At 45.3% G+C, this 22,846-nt stretch overlaps 2 long non-coding RNA genes across 3 annotated transcripts in view; one reads left to right on the top strand and one right to left on the bottom strand.

The window, feature by feature from the left end:
- LOC307013006 overlaps positions 1-16,763 on the top strand; it is a 33,393-nt gene extending 16,630 nt beyond the window's left edge. Inside the window, exons 1-4 of one of the 2 annotated variants that reach the window (XR_013800810.1) lie at positions 12,774-13,099; positions 14,658-14,842; positions 15,381-15,449; positions 16,505-16,763. This is a non-coding gene — a long non-coding RNA (uncharacterized lncRNA). Of the gene's footprint in view, positions 1-12,773; positions 13,100-14,657; positions 14,843-15,380; positions 15,450-16,504 lie in introns of those variants that run through there. The other variant, XR_013800809.1, reaches the window with a different exon arrangement.
- Positions 16,764-21,029: 4,266 nt separating this feature from the next.
- On the bottom strand, positions 21,030-22,846 carry LOC307012924. Its single transcript, XR_013800781.1, has 2 exons — positions 22,406-22,846; positions 21,030-21,616 (listed from the first exon to the last, which is right to left on the bottom strand). It is a non-coding gene; the product is annotated as an uncharacterized lncRNA (long non-coding RNA).

Below are 22,846 nucleotides of genomic sequence, written 5' to 3'. Positions count from 1 at the left end.
AAGACACACACACACACACACACACACACACACACACACACCCACCCACCCTCTGTAGGAGACAAGGGCTCTATAAAGGCCTCAAACCGATGTGTGTGTGGTGTGTGATGATCCTGTTAGTGTGTCAGAGCATCATTCCTCCCACTCTCTGACCTCAGAAGGGCTCAGTCACCACTCTGTGGTGACACAAAGTTTAACTCCCCCACAGAAAGGGGGAGTCAGCCCCAGACAGCAGGCAGCATGTTCCACCCACCCTGTCATTTTCTTTTGTCACAAACCAAAGGCCTCCTCTAATGGGACCTTATTTTATTTCCCATGTTTGTTTAAAGAATTGCCTCTATTTCCCCAAAATGGAAGCAGGGTGTGTGCACAGTCAGATCCCCATCCTCTGTGTGACGCAGTGCCACAGTGACCCAGAGAGCAGAGAGGGGGTGGCAGGGCCTTTATCCCGTCTGGCTCGCCAAAATAGAACTCAAATGAAAGGGTTTTGGTTCAAAGAAAACCCCCTAACCTTTATTGAAACAGCGTAGTCTACCACAGCAGACAGAGGACACGACATGGGGAGGACTTCACATGATGACCAGTCACAGAGACACAAGAGAAATAAAAAACAGTTCAACTATAAACCGCTCTTTCTTTTTCTTCATTTGGTGTTACAGTAGCATCTAGGGCCCCATTGTACTTTTTTGGGTTGTCCTTTTCCTAGTGTGTTTTATAGTTTTTTTTGCATATAAATGGTCTTCAAAGGCTAAAATCCCAAAGTTTACGCCATCCGCCCCTGGGATCCATTGGACTCCTTGATTTTCTGCCATAACATAGTGACGTTACTACGTAACGCTCACGCTTCTATTGGCTATAGCACTCCAACACATTTTATGTGATGAGGGGCAGGATATATCTAATGCCCCTTTTCCACCGAACCAGTTCCAGTTCTAGCTCTGACCTAGTGCTCATCTGGTTCTGAACCATTTCTTCTTTTAAGCCCCACTTTTGTTTCCACCGCTCAGAGCCCGACTGGTGCTTCCGCATGACATCACCGTTTACATCGCAGATTTTCTGCCCAACACCGCTCACAACAACAACAACAATAGGGGACTGTGTCGGGTCGATGATTGTGTTGCTTCTAATCAAACGAAGCCGGATTAAATTAAATAACTACTTCTCAACCCTTGTACTTTTCTTCAGAGTGCCGTGGTTAATTATTTATTAATGTGGTTCAGCGGCATTTACCGCTGCTCGTCCACCGGAGTTTGGTCTACTTTTAACTTACGCCAGACCGCTGGAAAGTATTCACTTTCATACTGTCACACAAGCAGCTGATAAATATCCCCCATCCCCATAAGTGAATGTGTTTCAGTATGAATTTACGCTTTTTGGCAACCTGTGTAGCCCATGTATTGATTCCATCCGATAGTTGCTATAATTAACAGCGAACGGGTGTAAGGGTAAAAATAAACAGAATCACACTAAGCCTGGTTAGTGTTGCCGGACTTAATAAAGTGTGTTTTTTTTACAAGTGTGTGGTCGCGTTCTAGTCAACTTGTATTTGCCGTACTCCCCATGAACTGTTATTGCTCAGGTTACTCCCTGAAGCCACCTGACCTGTTGTTCACTTCAGCCCAGCGTTTCCGCCAGGGGGGCGTCTGTAAGAAATTAAAATCAATGTTTATATGGCGTTGGCTCTGAACTCGAGTCAAGGGCGTCCAAAAAAAATAATAATTTGAGAGAAGATCGCAAGTTTTTATCGCTTGAAATGACTATAAGGAAAAAGGACAAGGACATCCCTCTGTTGGAGGGGCAAAGGAGTCTGGTGGGATTATTTTCGCCGCCAGCAAAGTACGTTACTGTGACGAAAAAAACAAAACACTGCTGCATCTTCCAAGGACCATGCCAGGAGGGGTGTACCTGTCGGCAGGGAGACTTAAAGAGATAGTATAAGGGACGGCTGCTGTGTGTATCTAGTGTATTCATACCCCTCACAGTTTATTTATCATTTAATTCATTCTATATTTTATTCTGTAGATTGTGTACATTACTTTTCACTTTACTGCTTTTTGCACTCCTGGTTAGAAGCTAAACTGCATTTCGTTGTCTCAGTACCTGTAATCTGTGCAATAATAATACAGTTGAATCTAATCTTGAGCAGGAACAAATGTACTTAGTACATATCTGAGATGAACGATTAAACACATTTGTGCATTCTTTATAAATGCAAACCGAGTCAAGCCGACTCTGCTCGGAGCTGTCCGACTTCAGGCGAGCCTTTTGAGACCTCCCCCGGCTGCAATCGGCTATTCTCGTCTACTTTCGAGGCGAGCCGCAGCACATCTCAAACAAGCCTACTATCTATAAGGGACGGCTCAATTCAAAATCCCCCCCAGCTCTCGGGGTGGACGCCCTCTCAGCCCTGGTCAGGCGGAAACACAGCTTCAGCCCTTTATTGGTTTCAGATTGTCCTGGTTCTCTGCTCGTTTTTGTCTGATCTTTTAACAGTATGTCAGTGTATGTCATAAAACGTGTAGCAGTTATGTTACAAACCAAATGTATTTTCAGTTAAATGTGCCTGACTCCTGCACTGGTTCCACCTTGCTCCACTCCATCCTGCCACACACTGCTTCTGTGACCTATGATGCTCCTACACTCCCTTTAAGTGTAGCCCCCCCCCCCCCCCCACCTCTTGTTAGTGCTCTTGGGGTATCTGTCATACTTACATGTGTAGTCGTCATCCATATTTAGCAGCCTGACATATTTTCCACTCATTAAACCCTTAACCAACAGACTCCATGACTGACGTCAGCATGCAGGCCCAACACACTCTTGTGGTGTGTGTGTGTGTGTGTGTGTGTGTGTGTGTGTGTGTGTGTGTGTGTGTGTGTGTGTGTGTGTGTGTGTGTGTGTGTGTGTGTGTGTGTGTGTGTGTGTGTGTGTGTGTGTGTGTGTGTGTGTGTGAGAGAGACACTACAGAGTCCTGGTAGCTCGCTCACTGCTGATTGGGTCGAGAGGATAAGAGTGTGTGAACTCCGTGCACATTCCGCGGTTGCACCCTTTAGGAGGTTTTTTTATTTCATGAAGCGACACATAGTAGGTGTTGAGACAGAGCTTCACACGCTGGGTGTCTTAAATGGATTAACATGACACGACAAGGCAGAACAGCAAAATATGTGTGTGTGTGTGTGAATAAGGGTGCAAGGCAGACTACTGTGTGGGGTTTTGTGAGTGTGTGCGAGTGAAGAGAAGACAAAGCGGGAAGGGTTTTTTGAGAGGGAGAATACGGTGGCCCTGAAGTGCAAGTCAAAACGTAGGGTTACATATGGTAACCCATGTTATGTAAGCACAGCAGAGCCCTCTACTGGACTCTGGGTACTCCCCTCGATCCTATCTATGCACGCATTCTTTCACTGAGACTCATACCCGTAGCCAGCCCCATGGCTACCTACCTGAATGCGCGCACATCCACTGCATAAGAGGCGGCCTCGCCCGCTCACTGCTATCCCTTTACTTTCTCTTTTAGCTGAGCAGCATAGGCTCAGTGCTCCATAAGTAGAGGGCTCCGCTGTGCTTATATAACATGGGTTACCATACGTAAGCCTACGTTATATCTCTCACAGGCTCCTTCCTCTACTGGACTCTATGGGTACAGGGGGCGGAGCCCGACGTATACCCGCTCTGCTGTCCCGCGAGAATACCGCTCCCTCCCCCTGTTTCAGACCGGCTTTCTACAGCTTTCCCTAGGCAGGTTCCTCCCCATCCCGTTCCAGATGCATCCACACTGAGATGTGGGAGATCACCGGTCCCAGTGGGGACTCCCTCCGGAGATGATCCGGGGACCCCCAAAACCGGAGGTTGCCCCCCACCGAGGGGGGGATGGTCACCAGCCGCCGTTTGTTTCTCTTGAGATCTAAACACAGGCTGGAGAACCACCTCTGCAGGCAGCGCATATGCAGTAACCCCAGCGGGACCACAACGTGAGCCGCTGCCATGAGACCCAGGGTCTGCATAGCAGTTAAAGCTGTCACTGTTGCCCCCTGTCACAGTCTGCAAACTGCCTGTAGCAAGGATGCCTGTCTGCTCTCTGACAGGGTGGCGCGTAGCCTGCCTGCATCGAGCACCACTCCTAGATACAATACCTGTTGTTGAGGCATGGGGGCGCTCTTCTTCCAATTGATCGCAAATCCTAACTCGGTTAGATGTGGGATCAATTGAGCCGTATGACACATTGCCCGTTCCCTGGAGCTGGCCATAACTATGAGGTCTTCTAGGTAAAGGAATATTCTGATGCCCCGGCTGCGCAGCTCTGAGGACTCTCACCCGACGCCTCTCTGCCTTACCATGTAGCCTTTCATACGTGATGGTTTCTTCATTCTCAAACTGTTGTTGAGCAGAACTATAAAGTTGCAGGATTAGTCTCAAGTACCTCAATATTATTATAGTATGTTTGCACTTTAAGTGCTCATTTCATCATAATGTATTTTATATTCTACTAAAACTGAATCAAACCATAAACAAGGTGGCCTGTTGGGATTACTATATATAAATATATTTATATATATATATATGTGGTGCCGAGAGACAGGAGTCGGAGGCGGGGTATCAAAAGTACAAGCTAGACTTTTATTAAGCATCTGTAAACACATTCTTCTTCTTCGAGTCCGTATCAATCTCAGATGTAGTTCTGCCAGTATCGGGCACAGGCCACAGCTGATGGGGTAGGTTCTGCCAGGTCTTCTGGACTACACCGGGGGGCATTGGCACATTCCAGTAGGTGGGACATTGTCTGCACTGATCCACAGCTGCATGTGTCTTCTGTGTCGTAGTTCCACACTTTCATCAGTGCTTTGCACCTCCCCTGTTCCACACGCAGTCTATTAAGTGACTTCCAGGTTGTCCAGCCAAGGTCGTGGCCACTAGCGAGGCTTTCCGTTGGTGTGATTCCTCTGTCCAGCCATTCAAGAGCTCGTGTGTCATTTATTTGCAATTCATCTTCCCAGATGTTGGTCCTTGTTGCTTGTTTGGTTGTCTGGAGGGGTAGGACTGTCTGCAGAAAACTGGTTCTGGATCGGAGCCTGCGTGGGGGTGCTACGTGGCCATGCAAGGGGTGTTTGATGTCTGTCTCCTGTGTTCTCCGTTCATCTTGAGCAAACATGCAAACACATGTAAACACTTCAAGCCCGGGAAGCGAAGACCGGCGGAAACAGGAAGTCCGGCTCACTCAAATGTCCGTGCAGAACAATACCCCAACCCATAGATCCGCGGGTGAATAATGTCAATCACCACACAAGCCCCCCCAGTATTCACCCATAGTCAAAATCCTCGTGCCTTGGAGGAAGTACCACCCGACCAGGGCGCGTACGGACCACAGGGGCCGAGGAGGGCGGGGCCGCAGGCGAGGGCAGGGGCGCCAAGAGGGTATCCCCACAGGGGACAGGGGGCGGGCCATGGGAGGGCGGCCCCGACGTGGGGGCAGAGCCAACTCCAACGGCCTGGAAACGTCCACGTGAGCAGGCTTAATCCGATCAGCGGACACAGTCTCAGGCCTGCCACCAATGTCCACCTCCAGGCTTTTGTCCCTGTGACGTATGACCCTGAACGGTCCGTCGTAAGGGGGCCGCAGGGGACCGCGGTGGGCGTCGTGGTGAATAAAAACGAAATCCGCCGACCGTAATCTGGGGGACACCCGGAAAGCTGGGTTGCTGTGCTGTGCTGTGACGTGGGGACGGGCGCGAATGTCCCGGCGGTCTCCAGCAGGGAGGAGCGCTGTCCGGCCGCAGACCAGAGCACAGTGGCGGTGGGAAGGAACTCCCCGGGGACCCGTAGCGTCTGGCCATAGACAAGCTCTGCCGACGAGGACTGCAGGTCTTCTTTGGGGGCACATCTGAGGCCGAGCATAACCCACAGGAGCTTATCCACCCAGTTGCCGTCGGTCAAGCCGGCATGCAGTGACGCCTTCATGGACTGGTGAAACCGCTCACACAATCCGTTAGCCTGGGGGTTATATGCGGTGGTGCGGTGCAGTTTGACCCCCAAACCCAGAGCAACAGCGTTCCACAGCTCCGAGGTGAACTGAGAACCGCGGTCAGACGAGAGGTCAGATGGGGTCCCAAAGCACGCCACCCACTTGCCGATGAAAGCGCGGGCAACGTCGGAAGCTGACGTCGCGAGGGGAACGGCCTCGGGCCAGCGGGTCGTCCTGTCCACCATCGTAAACAGGTAGGTGAAACCTTGAGAGGGGGGAAGCGGACCCACGAGGTCGATATTGACATGGTCAAACCTCTTCTCTGGGACCGCAAAAAGTTCAAAAGGGGCCCTAGTATGGCGGTGGACTTTGGCCCGTTGACAGGCCATGCACGAGTCGACCCAGGACCGCACGTCCTTTTTAAGCCCCTGCCACACAAACTTCTGTGACAACAACCTCACGGACGGTTTCCTACCGGGGTTGGAAAGATTGTGAACCGCTTGAAAAACGGGTCGGCGCCAGGCCGCAGGGACCAGCGGTCGAGGCTGGCCCGTGGAGACGTCACACCACAGCTTTGTGCCAGAGTCACCGACCGTGACCTCCGCCAGGCGTAATCCCGTGACTGAGGCCTTGAGGGTCTGGACCCCGTGGTCAGAGGCCTGGTCAGCGCCCATGCGGAGGTAATCGAGGCCCAGCTGCACAGCTCCGATGACCGCTCTGGAGAGGCAGTCCGCGACCACGTTAGCCTTGCCAGCGATGTGTCGTATGTCCGTGGTGTACTCAGAGATGTACGAAAGCTGGCGTTGCTGTCGGGCGGACCACGGCTCGGCCACCTTGGACATGCAGAAGGTCAGTGGCTTGTGATCCACGAACACCGCAAACTCCCGGCCTTCCAGCAGGAAACGGAAGTGGCGAACCGCCAAATAGAGACCAAGGAGTTCTCTGTCGAAAGCGCTGTACTTGTGCTCCCTGGGAGTCAACTGGCGGCTGAAAAAGGCGAGCGGTTGCCAGGCGCCGTCGACCCATTGTTAATGCACCGCGCCCACTGCGTAGTCAGACGCGTCGGTGGTGATAGCGATGGGTGGGCACAGGTCCACTTAAGCCCAAACGGCATACGCAGGAACTTGAAAAGCCCAAACAACGTAATTACCGCAGTTTTGGGGACGTCCGAGGGGTGCAACGGCACCTGGTGGTAGCCCCGCACCAGATCCACCTTGGAGAAAACCAGCTTGCCCGCCAGGTGTGCAGAGAAGTCCTGGATGTGAGGGACCGGGCAGCGGTCTGGAGTAGTGGCGTCGTTAAGGCGGCGGTAGTCACCACACGGTCGCCAGCCACCGGCTGATTTAGGGACCATGTGAAGCGGCGAAGCCCAAGGGCTGTCTGAGCGGCGGATGATGCCAAGACGCTCCATGTTGACGAACTCCGACTTGGCGACTGCCAGCATGTCAGGGTTTGCCGCCGGGCCATAGCATAGACAGGGGGGCCTTCAGTGTCAATGTGGTGCTCTACCCCATTGTTTGGTAGTGGCAGCGGAAAAGGCGGGCTGCGTCAAGTCGGGAAACTCACTGAGAAGGTGCTGGAACTTGTCGCCCTGTGAGAGTGAGCTGGAGAGCCCGCTGAATGAGGCCTCGCCGCGGGTACACGTGAACGAGGCAAACGTCAGCGGCTGGAGTTGCTGACGTCTGCCCCGGAGCTTCTGCTAGGTGGCATGCCTGTACCAGGGAAGGTGCCGCTGCGTGTCGGGGCCAGCACCTCCGGGGTAAAACGCTGTGTTGCCAGGAAGAACCGGTCGGCTTCTTCGGCCAAAGCGCGGGGCTCAGTAATAGCCGTGTTAGCGAGCGCTGTCTGTACATGCGGCGGCATGTGCCAAAGAAACAGTTCTATGAACAAAAAATGTGGTCCTTCCGTACCCAGCAGGCCGAGCATCATCTCCATGTGGTCAGAAGCCTTGTTGTCCCCCAGGCTATGAATAGCGAGCAAGCGTCGGGCCCGTTCCGACCATGACAGCTCGAAAGTCTTTAGCAGGAAAGCCTTGAACGCTGCATATTTATCCTGGGCAGGAGGAGATGTAATGCCCACCGTCCGGGTCGCAGTGGAGCTCTCCAGCGCCGAAATGACGTGAAAATAGCGTGCTGCATCGTCAGTCACTCCGCGGAGGGCGAACTGAGCCTTCGCCTGAGCAAAACATGCAGCCGCAGATGTCTCCCAAAACTCGTTACTTGCCATGCTCGGTTCAGTCTCGGATCCTTCAACAAGACTTATGTCGGGGTCACCAATGTGGTGCTGAGAGACGGGAGTCGGAGGACGGGTATCGAAGGTACAAGCTAGACTTTTATTAAGCATCTGCAAACACATGTAAACACTTCAAGCCCGGGAAGCGAAGACCGGCGGAAACAGGAAGTCCGGCTCACTCAAATGTCCGTGCAGAACAATACCCCACCCCAACCCATAGATCCGCGGGTGAATAATGTCAATCACCACAATATATATATATATATATCTGCATTATTTTATCCCATTTATACTTTGCTCTTGCTGCTTGTTTTACACTGATTTTATATCTTATTTCTTACTGATGTAAAGCACTTTGAACTGCAATCCCCTGTATGAAAGGAGCTATTCAAATAAAGTTATTATTATTCAGATGGATGTTTCTGCCCCTCTGTTCATTCTCCCATCATCCTCCTCAATCTGCCTACAGTATAAGTATTTTAATGTTGTAGCTGTTACTATAACCAATACTAATGTTAGGGCTGCAACTGACAGTTATGTAGGCACATTCATATTGTTTCTTATCGCTGTGTGATTAAAAGAATAAACACAAATAGCACGATAGGCAATGCAAAACTTTATTTGGTACCTTCATACACACAACACAACATTAGAATGAGCTTTTATCAACGCCTACATGATGATAACCTGTCAACATGACAGGAAAATCCACATGACATTAATACAGAGCGGGCAGAACCCAAATCTAGCTCCAGTGCCGCATGAAACATGTTTTCGATGGACGAGAGTGAAAATGGAACGCACACGCTATTTGTTGTTTGTTTATATCCATAGTTCACGCAGTCCGTTCTTCTTCTCTGTCTTCCGGTTGTTGCCTCTTTTGAATGACGAATACACACTACCGCCGCCTGCTGGTAAGGAGAGTTATTGCCACTCACGCACTGAAGTCTTTGCGGTGTGTTCCCTTGCAACACATGGCCAAGACGCAGGAGAACAAGGTGACGCAACAGCCGGCGTCGGCGTCGGCGAGTCCTCTGGTGACTGCTTGGTGCAGGGCCTTAACACTCACCGGAACCTTGTACAGTCGGTCCCGCATGCTGGCTCTTACGGAACCGACTAACTCCCCTTTTGTGTATTTGCAGCTCTCAACATGCCCAGACGTGTAATGATTTTCACCTCGTTAAATACTTTTCGCCTCATTCTGGTGTTGGTGACGTGTATTGTGCGAGACCAGAGATGTAGTTCATGGAGCGATTTCACACAAAAATAAGTGTTACTTCACAGTTTTACGACAAACTTTTTTTTTCTTGAGTTATCTTTTAAATTGACAAACATCATATGTGTAATTCATGGCACACTTCAAACGGGATCGAAAGATAACTTTTCTCTCGCCATTGACTTCAATACATAATTTTTACGAAATAAGGTCCCATGGAGTTCCACTGGAAAGGGTGGGACTTCGGCTCTCTATTACAATTAAATCATGGTAAAATATGTTCATTTTGTTGTAGTTGGTATCTACCTAACAGTTAATACGTGGCCCTGTCGGGTGCTGACCAATCACGGAGCGTAATTTCTTGACTGGCAGCAAAACAACCAATCACAGCAGTGCTTCTCTGGCTGGCTCTGTCCAATCACAAACAAGAAGTGTTCTCCCTAAAGCAATACCCTTTCCGTCATTTGTGAAATGCTGTGGTGTTTTGTGAAATGCTGTAGTGTTTTGTGAAATGTTGTTTTGACTTGCACTTCAGGGCCACCGTAGAAGGATATATTAACTAAGATATAGAGAGTTGTTTTTGGGCTGCGCCTTGGTCCAACCATTTATTTTGTCTTGTTTTGAATTGTGTTTTTCACATGTTTTCCTTTCCGTGCTACCTCTCCTTGCTATTTCCTTTTCCATGGTGTGTTGGTATGTTAATCCTTTCTAATAATAATGAGTGATAAATAAAAAATAAATGAATTGCAATGAATGAGTAAATACAAGATAACAATAACAAATACATGCAAGAAAGTAAGCATGTACACAATCTGAGTACTTCTCCCATCTCTGATAATATCAGACTCTTAAACCTATAAACATAGGATAACTCCTCTCCTCTGAGCGGTTTTTTTAAAGAGACGTCCATTAATGATGACAGGAGGCACAGCAGCACTCTGATGGACAGATGTGTTCATGAAGACTTATATATATTTACTTTTCATTCATTGACAGTGCGGTATAATGAGACAATAACAGGCTACAGATGCGGACATATACACACACACATATATTTATATATATATACAATTTCAGAATCAAACAAGTATGAGAGCAAGCACTCTCATAATAACGTAACACAATCAGAGACTGGACATATATCCCCCCCCCCCCCCCTCTCTCTGGTCGCTGAAATGGGGAATTGAAATTACGGGGCAAAAGTTATAACAAGTATTAAAAGTAAACATAGGACACCAAACCAACTGGGGACCCGTCTGTCCACCGCATCTACGCACTGCACAACACACACCTATGAAACAAAAATATATTGTAATATATTGGTAAATATAATACAATATACTGGATCATACATTTCCATATATATGGGAAAGTAGTCCTTATATTTTTAAATATATTGCAATATATGCATGGACCATGTATGGCTATATATTGATACATATCAAAACAATATATTGCAATGAAAACATTTATCTTTCAAGTTTACATAAAATTGAACCGAGATTCATAAACAGTTATCTCACTTCGTTTTGTATAGATACCCACTTTATATATGAACATATGTTTGATGGTATATATTAAAGAAGTACAAATTGTCCATTGAATGATGGAAAATAATATACAGTTTATATATACAGACACACTAGGGATGTGCATCTCCATCACTGAGGCCGATGCGATGCGCATCTCGATACGTTGCCACGATACGATACATTAACGATACCTTTGAAACACCAGGCGATGCGATACGATACGATTCACCCCTGTTGCGATACAGTTCGATACGATTTGATTCAACATTATGCGATTCGGGGCGATACGATGCGATTCAACACGATGCAAAAATAATGATACTTCAATATGGTACGACAGAGGATTTTTGTTTTATTCCTGATATGCAGCAAATCATACATTAACAAAAAAGTGCTTTACATATTTGGTACTGCACATCCCATCATGCCGTTTATTTTTTTACCTTTAAAAGCTCTCCAGAGTACAATTGTATAACACCTCACAGTTAAACAATGTAAGGATGCATTGCTCATGATTAACAATGGGGAAATAACAGCTACCATAGAGCAATGCCCATACAGCTGCCAGCCTGATGTGCTTAACACTCAGAGGCTAACTCACCAGTGAGCAGAAAGCAGTGGTTTCTATCTGAACAATAAAGAAAACAAATAACCTTTCACAAACAGGTATTTCATAACTGCTTACAGTAAGGAAGACATTTAAATTATTATTGGCCGTCACAGGTAAGCTAAACACCTCTCTCTGACAGAACACCTCACTGAGTGATTTAACTCATATGTCTCACTTTCAGGTTTCTCTTTTCAGCCGCAGACCCCACGTCGCCTCTTTATGTGCGTCGCTAAGTTCCTCGTACTACTTGTGTACTTTAAAGCGGCTCGGCATCGTTAACAATTTGCGAGTGATTTTTCAAGTTGACCGTCTGTAGTAATAGGGCCGCGCACATATACCATCAGGACGTTACTGATGGGGTGCGGCTGCGGATTGATACTGTGTGTATGCAAGTCCGCATCTAGGACGGATCTATGTATCATGGCTGTAGACCTGTTAAGTAATAAAGATACCTCATACAAAGGTCTACGGATACCTTATTACTCTCCATGACCTGCGGTCAACTATATAGCATAAATGACTATTACACCGTCTTTCTTGAACAATCCGAAGTGTTACCAAACATTTGATTTGTAGGTATTTTTCGGTGCGCTGTGTTTCTCTTTCTCCTCAACTTCCGTGTGTGTTGATAACTGAGACTCTCGTTCTCCGTAGTGGCGAAGCAAATATCAAAGATCGTCTCTGCTGAGCGTTGACAAGATGAGGGGATTTTATATGAATGAATCGGTTTTTTACCGATGCAAAGACGCTACGCAATCGATGCATCGCGAGTTCAACCCGGTTCAACCCAAACTGTAGCCGATGTGCACTCTTTCAACCGGTGCACTCGCATCTTGAACGTTTATGCCGGTGCACCGATGCGAATCGGTGAATCTTAACATCTCCAAGACACACATATGCACGCATATATATGCATATATGCACGCATATATATATATATATATATATATATATATATATGCATATATATATTCACATATATATATATATAAATATGCATATATATATATAAATATAAATATGCATATATATATACACATATATATATATATATATATATATACAGTATATATGCATATATGCACGCATATATATGCACTCATATATATATTCATAAATATATATGCATATATTACGGCCGACCGGCTATTTGGAGTGGAATGCAGCCCATCCACGGCAGACAGCCCAAACAGTAATCGAATGCGTCACTTCCGCTGACAGTGGCTGACCTCCGTCTTCGCTAAACATAACTCTCTAAAACGTGTTAACGTTCTCATTGGACACATTACGTGATCATCACCAATCAATCTCACAGATTTCGGGGAGGCCCCACCCCTCTCCAGCAATAGATTGATCTGATTGGCAGATTCAAATGGCGGTAATGCACCTACAAGTTGGTTTGCCAACCGCCAATAAACACGAAAGAAAGAAAGAAGAACAGATTCAAATCTGGGTTGCCGCCTCTGTCAAGTGAGTGTCAAAGAGAAAGCATCCATCAGGTGCTTCGAAACGGAAAATTAAAAAGAAACGAGAGGAAAATACAGCACGAGAGTCAGGTATGTGTGTGATGAAGTATTATTTGATTTATTTGAAGTATTAAAGTAACGTATTATGGCAGAAAGTATGATACAGTGTATTTCCGGTGTATTCATTTTAATGTCACCTCATATATTCATTTGTGTTATGTAATTTGAAGGGACAAAGTACATTTTTCCTGTTTTAAATATAGCGCAATAGTCTTTTCTTCCACTTTTATGTGTAATTAAAAGGGTGGTTTTTTGGCTATCTGTGGTTGAGAATAATACAAATGACCTTTGACATCTGCTTTGCAGTTCCCAGACCTCTGAAGAGGCCCTGAGTCTCTGGCTTCCTCTGTTAAGTGCTAAAACTATTATTGATTAAGCCAAAGGACATTTTCCTCAAATATAATGCAGTTAAAGTCCTGTTAATTAGTGATTCATGTCCAGCATGCATTAGTTAAGAAACGATAAGGGTGTTGGTGTGTTGAAATGTACGTGCGTTTCCTGCAAGACTCTTATCAGATCAGGAGATGATTGGGTCACACACAAGTTAGAGAGACAATGGTCCTTCTGATTCTAAAGTAGCTGACTTTGGGGTGAAGGGAAGTTCAGGGAAGACCTTAGGGCATGGGAACAATTAACTTATGTTGGTTGACTGATTCGGTGACTGTCATGGGACGATGGCGTTTGGATATTTACAAATATGGCTTTCATAAAGAAAAACAGGTGACTGTTGTGTGATAAGATACATGCTAGGATGTTTGTGTGTGTTGAAGATGTTTAGGGGGAATGAGTATGTGTCCTGTCGAAGAGTCCTCTGTCATTACTCCAAATCATTGATTGGGGGATCTGCCTAAGGGCAGAGGGACAAACACACACACACACACACACACACACACACACACACACACACACACACACACACACACACACACACACACACACACACACACACACACACACATACACTGTGAAGCAACAGATGGAATCAACAACTGCGGACTCACTACCTGGGGTCCCGCCCAGAAGGGAAACCGACCAATGGAACACTGCCAACTCACTGGCTAGCTCGCTCAGAAGAGAACCCGCCAATAAACAAATAGCGAGGAAGGAGCAAGCGACAAAACTCCTCCCCAACTGTGTATAAATGTTGTGATCATTTTGAAGATCGGCGCTCTTGTTTTTGACTGGCCGTTCCTGAGACGTGTCTCACACGGTGGTAGAACCTGAGCCCGGAGTACTCTGCAGAGTGCTTCGTGATTAGGTGATTAGGTGATTGGGTGATGTATTGTATGTTTTTACCATTAAAGCAGATTATTGTTTAACCCTTATCCTGGTGCTTTGACTTTTCCTTCTTTTAAAACAAACTCATAGAGGAACGCGCGAAGCAGAGATTCTGCCTCAACAGTGAGCATTTCAAACTATTTGTGGACTAATGCATTCAAGTTAGTTCACATTGTAGTTGTTATTGCCCCTGCTGTGCTGACAATTGTGTGGATAATATGTAGCCTACAGTCAATGGCATTTCACATTTGCTCTCCAGTGTATGTTAGTTTAATGTTGACCCATAATACTATATCTATATATTTTACAGGAGCATTGTTGAAATTCATAGGTCGAACTAAGCCTGCAGAACCACAAGTCAAGAGGACAGAGGAGCCAGATAGCAGTGGTGACTGAGGCAGAAGAAATAAGGAGAGAGGGCCCATGCAGAGGCAGACATCAGTAGTGAGGAATCAGACCCAAAAGACACGAGGACACAGGAGCCAGATCGCAGTGGTAAGGAACGCACTGTCATTTAATTTCACTGTAATTTTACTTTTCACATATCACTTTATTCACTATTCAGCTTAGTTATCCTTGCCATGAAGGAATGAATGGATGAATGTTCTATATTATTTTAATGACAGATTGAACCACAGCAATATTGTTTTAGAGATTTTATATGTTTAACTGCTATGCCTGTCATCTCTGCTCTGTGTCATTGTGTTGTCTCCTGGGTTTTGTAGTGCCCGGAGTCTGTCTTTTTATTTTCTTCCTCCCAACCCCCATCCCCTCAGGACGCCTTTTGCCTCCTGTCAGGTCATCATTGTAAATAAGAATTTGTTCTTAATTGATTTTCCTGGCTAAATAAAGGTTCTATTTATTCAGTTATCTTATTACTGGTACTGCTAATTTCACTATGCGTATTGTTGTATATTGTATATACGTATGTATTTACTACTACTACTTACAAAATCGAGGGTTGTAGCTTTGTGTCAGTACATATTTCAGGGTTTTTCTATGCCTTTGTTCATCTAAATTCTAATACTCATAGGCGACTACAACTCCTGCCGATGCCGAGGCCCAGTTCTCCCTTCCCACCACCCCAGGCTCATTGTGCAAGGTAAAACTCTCATTCAATAAAAGTAGTCTTTTAAAGGTGGGGTAGGTAATTTGAGAAACCAGCTTGAGTGCACTAGAATTTGAAAATATACACCCGGAAAAAATCTGCCACTTCCTTACAGAGCCCCTCCTCCAACACACACAAACGCGCACATGACCAATGAGCGCAGGAGATAAGTTTGTGCACAGATGAAAGGCTGACAGGCAGGTAGGCCATCCAGTAATTTCAGCCGGGCCGGCTAAAATGATTGGTCATGCTTTTTACAGTACTACGGCTTCCACAGATGACATTTTGTTATGGATTTTTTGTCAAAGCACTTAAAGGTGGGGTAGGTAAGTTTGAGAAACCGGCTCGAGATACACTTTTTGTTATATTCCATGGAATGCTCTTAACATCCCGATAGCAATGAATATCTTAAGTGCTTTGACAAAAAATCCATAACAAAATGTCATCTGTGGAAGCCGTAATACTGTAAAAAGCACGACCAATTATTTTAGCCGGCCCGGCTAAAATTACTGGATGGCCTACCTGCCTGTCAGCCTTCCATCTGTGCACAAACTTATCTCGTGCCCTCATTGGTCTTGTGCGCGTTCGTGTGTGTTGGAGGAGGGGCTCTATAAGGAAGTGGCAGATTTTCTCCGGTTGTCTATTTTCAAATTCTAGCGCACTCGAGCTGGTTTCTCAAACTTACATACCCTACCTTTAAGATATTCATTGCTATCAGGATGTTAAGAGCATTCCATGGAATATAACAAAAAGTGTATCTCGAGCCGGTTCCTCAAACTTACCTACCCCACCTTTAAAGACGAATGCAATTACATTTAAAAAAGTTTTAAACAGAACTGTTACAGATGCAGATGCTTGGTCCAAATTCCATAAAATATACCAACCAGTAGCGCCACACTCAGACGAAAATGTACAAAGCCTATTCTTCCATTATTTGTATTCCCACATTATTCACCAGCCCATGCTTTAATATAGATATTATGGATATTGTTATAATTCCTGCTGTCTTTTGTGAACTTCTAATTATTTGTAATTGTTCTGTTCCACAGATGCTGTAGTAAACCACCATCCAGGGACCAAGACATCAGATATAAGAACATCCATTAATACAATAATTTGTGAGTTAAGGCACGAAAAAAACACGATGGACGATTAAATAGGGTACAAGACAGTTTTTTTGGCCCTGTTCCGGACCTTGTTTTAATGAGTGATCAGCTCATGTTTAAAGTTGTCACCAGGTGAAACAAAAAACAAGATTGTTAAATAGGATAACAGACTGCTCTTTTTGGCCCTGTATGAAATAACAATGCATCATTTATTAACTATACCTAAACAAAATGTAATACATTTTCCCTTCATTATGTAATAACACCTCCTTTTGCAATAATTTGCCCATTATGTAGTAAACAAGTTCAATGCAAATATGTAATACATGTCACCACATTTTGAAATATATTATTATTGCTGTGGTTATTACAAAATGAGTTGCAAACAATAACATTACAACTGTTTATTTATTTATTCAACCATGAATCATCCTTACTCATAATTTAAAAATATTTCAGTAGAATATCTTTCATTGGCCAAAACTAGATCAAGTGTTACCATATTCATTAGCCAACATGTATATCAACATCAATTGTGGGATATATTTACAGTTTGGTTATGGTTACATAATGAATATTACAGTTTTTCAAAAGGGAAACTCACACATTTTGTAATAACCATTGCAAAATGTAATAATTTATTACAAAATGCAGGGAAATGTATTTTATATTGCGTTCAGGCTGTTACACAATGCAGCAGATTATTATAAAATGTGGGTTTTATTACATAATTACATGAAAATGTTCTTGAGTCATTACATAATGTGTTGTTTATAGGCCTTTTCTTTTATTCTTTCCTTGTCCTTTTAATGAGTATTTTGATAACTTACACATTGATATAAAAAAAAAACAAATTAAGCTTCTCATTATTCAGCTCTCAGCGTTTAAGCTTCTTTTAAATGTTGATAAAACCAAGGTAATGCTCTTTTCAAAAGCAAAAAATACACCAGAGCCTGTTTTTAGATATTGTAACTACGCAAGGAATAAAACTTGAAGTGGTTACCTGTTACAAATACCTTGGTATCTGGCTTGATGATTGTCTCACTTTTAAACTTCATGTAAATAACCTGCTTAAAAAACTGAGGGTTAGGCTAGGTTTCTTTTTCAGAAACAAGTCCTGTTTCTCACTTGCGGCCAGAAAAAGGCTAGTCACTGTGACCTTTTTACCTGTGCTGGACTATATGAATGCCCCTGCCCATTACCTGATCAAGTTAGAAGCCGCCTATCACAGTGCACTGAGATTTGTGACAAACTGTAAAGCATTAACCCATCACTGTACCCTGTATGCAAGGGCAGGTTGCCTTCGTTAACTGTACGGAGGCTCAGTCACCGGTACATTTTTATATACAAAGCCATGTTAGGAAAACTTCCATCCTACATCTGCTCCCTGATCTCAAGGCGAATTGTAAGTGGCTACTGCCTGAGATCGAATGCTGTGGTTTTATTAAATGTGCCAACATGCATTTCTCCTCATTGTGAACATATATTGCACTCATGTTCAGAATATATGGTACGTACATGGTCTTTTATAATTGTGAATATATAGTGCATACATTTCCCCATATAATTGTGAATATATAGCGCATACATGTCCCCATATAATTGTGAATATATATAGTACATGTCCCCATATAATTGTGAATATATACTACATACATGTCCCCATATAAATCTGAATATAGAGTACATACATGTCCCAATATAAATGTTAATATATAGTAAATATATGTTCACATATATACACAACCAATATATTATATATATTTACATATATTACTCAATATATGGAAAGTGGCAATTACTGATGTATTATCCCATATATTGCAATATATTAACACAATATATTATTCCATATATCAATATATTGTAATATATTATATATATTATTATATTATATTATACTGGACTTCTGTGCTAGTCATGGATTGGCCATAACAAACACCATGTTCGAACATAAGGATGCTCATAAGTGTACGTGGTACCAGAGCACCCTAGGCAGAAGGTCCATGATCGATTTGGTTATCGTATCATCGGACCTGAGGCCGTATGTTTTGGACACTCGGGTAAAGAGAGGGGCGGAGTTGTCAACTGATCACCATCTGGTGGTGAGTTGGGTCGAGTGGCGGGGGAAGCCTTTGGATAGACCTGGTAAGCCCAAACGTGTAGTTCGGGTGAACTGGGAACGTCTGGAGGAGGCCCAAGTTCAGGAGGCCTTCAACTCACACCTCCGGCGGAGCTTTTCGGGCATTCCTGTGGAGGTTGGGGACATTGAACCAGAGTGGTCGGTGTTCAAAGCCTCTATTGCCGAAGCCGCGGCGGGGAGCTGTGGTCTCAAGGTCCTAGGTGCCTCAAGGGGCGGTAACCCTCGAACCTCCTGGTGGACACCGGTGGTCAGGGAAGCCGTCCGACTGAAGAAGGAGGCCTTCAGGGATTTGTTATCCCGGGGGACTCCCGAGGCAGTTGCAAGGTACCGACAGGCCCGAAGGGCAGCAGCCTCAGCCGTGGCCGAGGCAAAGCAGCGGGTGTGGGAGAAGTTCGGAGAAGACATGGAAAAAGACTTTCGGGCGGCACCAAAGTTGTTCTGGAAAACTGTCCGACACCTCAGGAGGGGGAAGCAGGGAACCATCCAAGCTGTGTACAGTAAGGATGGGACGTTGTTGACCTCAACTGATGGAGTGTTAGGGCGTTGGAAGGAGCACTTTGAGGAACTCCTGAACCCGACAACTCCGCCCTCTATGTTAGAGGCAGAGCTGGAGTATGAAGGGGGATCGACACCAATCTCCCGGGGGGAGGTCACTGAGGTCGTCAAACAACTTCACAGTGGCAAAGCCCCGGGGGTGGATGAGATCCGCCCAGAAATGCTGAAGGCTCTGGGTGTTGAGGGACTGTCATGGTTGACACGTCTCATCAACGTTGCGTGGAAGTCGGAAACAGTACCGAAGGAGTGGCAGACCGGAGTGGTGGTTCCCCTTTTCAAAAAGGGGGATCAGAGGGTGTGTGCCAATTACCGAGGCATCACACTACTCAGCCTCCCCGGGAAAGTTTACTCTAAGGTACTCGAAAGGAGGGTCAGGCCGATTGTCGAACCTCAGATTGAGGAGGAACAATGCGGATTCCGTCCTGGTCGTGGAACGACGGATCAGCTTTTTACTCTCGCAAGGATCCTGGAGGGTGCCTGGGAGTATGCTTATCCAGTCTACATGTGTTTTGTAGACTTGGAGAAGGCATATGACCGGGTTCCAAGGGAGTCACTGTGGGAGGTGCTGCGGGAGTATGGGGTGAGGGGGTCTCTACTCAGGGCCATCCAATCTCTGTACTCCCAAAGCGAGAGCTGTGTCCGGGTCCTCGGCAGTAAGTCGGACCCATTTCAGGTGAGGGTTGGCCTCCGCCAGGGCTGCGCTTTGTCACCAATCCTGTTTGTAATATACATGGATCGGATTTCGAGGCGTAGTCGTGGGGGAGGGGGTCTGCAGTTCGGTGGACTAAGGATTGCACCACTGCTTTTTGCAGATGATGTGGTTCTGATGGCTTCATCGGTCTGCGACCTTCAGCACTCACTGGATCGGTTCGCAACCGAGTGTGAAGCGGCTGGGATGAGGATCAGCACCTCCAAATCTGAGGCCATGGTTCTCAGCAGGAAACCGATGGACTGTCCACTCCAAGTAGGGAATGAGTCCTTACCCCAAGTGAAGGAGTTCAAGTATCTCGGGGTCTTGTTCTCGAGTGAGGGAACAATGGAGCGTGAGATGGGTCGGAGAATCGGAGCAGCGGGAGCGGTACTGCAGTCTCTTTACCGCACCGTTGTGACGAAAAGGGAGCTGAGCCAAAAGGCAAAGCTCTCTGTCTACCGGGCCATTTTCGTTCCTACCCTCACCTATGGTCATGAAGGAGTCATGACCGAAAGAACGAGATCGCGGGTACAAGCGGCCGAGATGGGTTTTCTCCGCAGGGTGGCTGGTGTCTCCCTTAGGGATAAGGTGAGAAGTTCGGTCATCCGGGAGGGACTCGGAGTTGAACCGCTCCTCCTTCGCGTCGAAAGGAGCCAGTTGAGGTGGTTCGGGCACCTAGTTAGGATGCCACCTGGGCGCCTCCCTAGGGAGGTGTTCCAGGCACGTCCAGCTGGGAAGAGACCAAGGGGTAGACCTAGAACCAGATGGAGGGATTATATCTCTTCTCTGGCCTGGGAGCGCCTTGGGATCCCCCAGTCAGAGCTGGTTGATGTGGCCAGGGAAAAGAAAGTTTGGGGCTCTCTGCTGGAACTGCTACCTCCGCGACCCGACCACGGATAAGCGGGAGAAGATGGATGGATGGATGGATGTAATATATTAACACAATATATTAACACAATATATTATTCCATATATCAATATATTGTAATATATTAACACAATATATTATTCTATATATCTTCAATATTTTGTAGATATGAATAAATATGTTTTTCATGTTGATTAGTAATCAGAATCAGTTGGTGTAGCCAACAGCAAGATTTCCTTTATTAAATCTTTTCAATTAATCAGCAAACAAAATAACCGAATATGTTGACAGTTAATATATGGGGAAATATATTTTCTTTGCGTAAGGGATACCACCATATACTTGCCAACCCTCCCGTTTTCACTGCCCTCTCCCGGTTTCCTCCCGGGGTCGTATTTCTCCCGTTTATTTGTATTATATGTGCAGCAAATATATAGAAGCAGCTGTTTGGGGAATCAGACTAATCAAGCTAAAACCGTTAAATATCTATTAAAAGAAAAGACACATACAAAATCAAATTATGAAACTAAGACACAAGTCTGTAGGACGGCAGTAAGCAGAGGTCTGGGTGGAGGATGTTCCTGATCGGCGTTTTGCTTTCTTCAGCACCACGGGGGGGTCCAGGTAGATGGCAGCTCTTTCCTCATGATCCGCTAGGGTTAGGGGTCCTCCTCCAGCAGATCCATTTCTCCAGCACCTCGGGGGGTCCAGGTGGATGGCAGCTCTGTCCTGATGATCCGCTGTGCACTTTTCAGATTAGGGGTCCTTCTCCAGCAGATCCATTTCTCCAGAATTGTCCTAATTCCAGAGAAAAACAAGACAAAAAGAAAAACGTGAATTAATCATATTAAACAAAGGGTTGCAAAAGTATTATTGCAAAATGTAACTAAGCATTTCAGACTAACAATCCCTAAAGGATCATTTTAAATGATGACTGTTCTGGTTGAAAAAACTAAAGAGATGCAATGACAGTCACACGTGCATCCCTTTGACAGCACTGCACAAACTAATATCAAGAAAAAGGCTGCTGTCTATTTTTGATTGTCTTATTATTATTATTATTATTATTATGGGATTAGGATAAATTAAATACACTTTAACCTAAATAAAAGATGATCAAATCTGGTGGAAATATTTAAAATAGGCTTTTCTTTTAGCCCTACCTCAAAGCAGCATGAGCAGAATAAGAAGGTTGTAATGTTGTCCCAAAGTTTAATAAACAGTAAAACATTGCAACATGTCAGAGAAATAAATAAAGCAAACAGCAGCTACACTTCAGGGTAGCATTTTATAAATCCCACCGTAGGCCTACTGTAGGCTATGCCGGTCTAAATGTTTTCACTTTGGTCTATTTATGTAACATAAAGTATAACTTATCTATAACAGATTCAAGATCTCTGTATGACTTTAGTGAACTTCTGAATTGAATAAAAAATAAGTGTAAACAACAGTGCAGTACGTCCAGCTAGCTAGTTAGCGTCACATATTTATCCGTATTATTTAACGAAAATGTACGTTTTAATGCCCCTTGGGTTTGACGTGTGTGACGTTAGTTAATTTAAAAGTAAGTTCAAACCCAATACTCACATTTATTAGTGATTCCTCCGCTTGCTGTTGCTTTTAAATCTACTCTGCTGGGGAGACCGGAAGCCATTTCATTTGAAAAAAACTCAAGAGGTTTCTCAATTCTCAAATTTCCCCTCCTCGACTCCTCGACTCCTCGGTCCTCCGGTAGTGACCCGGAAATGAATTTCAGCGCGCCATTTTGAAGGACATCTAATTTCTCTAAATGCACTTCGAGGACCGAGCATCGAGCATCGAGGAGGCTCTCTGGAGGTGCTCTAACCGAGGAGACACTGATGCATCCTCCACGGCTCCTCCACGGATGCATTTCCGGGAACGGTGGAGGCGTGACGCACGGCCGGACTTATCTCAGCCAATGACAGCTCTGCATGCATCCCCTGGATATTATTTTAGTAACTGCTTTCATCGCAACGCGATGTTTACAGTAAGAACAGCTGTGAGGTC

The sequence above is a fragment of the Notothenia rossii genome (genome assembly GCF_949606895.1).
Source record: "Notothenia rossii genome assembly, chromosome: 7".
NCBI lineage: Eukaryota > Metazoa > Chordata > Actinopteri > Perciformes > Nototheniidae > Notothenia > Notothenia rossii.
The sequence above is the reverse complement of the archived record's forward strand: the minus strand, read 5'-3'. Positions and strand labels throughout refer to the sequence as shown.